Source organism: Sapajus apella, unplaced genomic scaffold (assembly GCF_009761245.1).
Source record: "Sapajus apella isolate SASKATOON/1434 unplaced genomic scaffold, GSC_monkey_1.0 scaffold1370, whole genome shotgun sequence".
Taxonomy (NCBI): Eukaryota; Metazoa; Chordata; class Mammalia; order Primates; family Cebidae; genus Sapajus; species Sapajus apella.
This window is the reverse complement of record NW_022438296.1, coordinates 9,226-9,937: the sequence shown is the minus strand read 5'-3', so window position 1 is coordinate 9,937 and position 712 is coordinate 9,226.

Genomic DNA, 712 nt, shown 5'->3' with positions numbered 1-712 from the left:
TCCCGGGCGGGTGCAGTGGCTCACGCCTGTAATTCCAACACTTTGGGAGCTAAGGCAGGTGGATAGCTTGAGTCCAAGAGTTCGAGACCAGCCTGGGCAAAATAGCAAGCCCCTGTCTCCATTAAAAAAATTTATGTGTATGTGTATACATATATGTGTGTGTGACACACATGTTCCTAGAGTCTTTCCATGATTTTTCCGTATTGAGAAACCTGCTAGTAAATGGCATGGTCTATCTCTTGCAGTCAGGCTTTCTGTAGGCCTTTTTTTCTTCATTGTTTATTTTTTAGAACCTGCTAATTCTATTGCATTTCCTTTCTTTTTTTTTTTTTTTTTTTTTTTTTTTTTTTTTTTAGATCTCACTGTCACACTCCAGTAGCGCGATCTCGGCTCACTGCTACCTACGCTTCCCGGTTTCAAGCGATTCTCCTGCCTCAGCCTCCCGAGTAGTTGGGATTACAGGTTCATGCCACCACACCCAGCTAATTTTTGTATTTTTATTATTGGAGAAGTATTTCACCGTGTTGGCCAGGCTGGTCTCGAACTCCTGACCTCAAATATCTACCCGCCTCAGCCTTCCAAAGTGCTGGGATTATAGGCATGAGCCAACGCACCAGGCCACATTTTCAATATAATAATATTTTCTATAAATCTTGATTTTTTTTGTCTTCATCTAATGTATTTATGGCTGAGCACAGTGGCTCATTCCTGT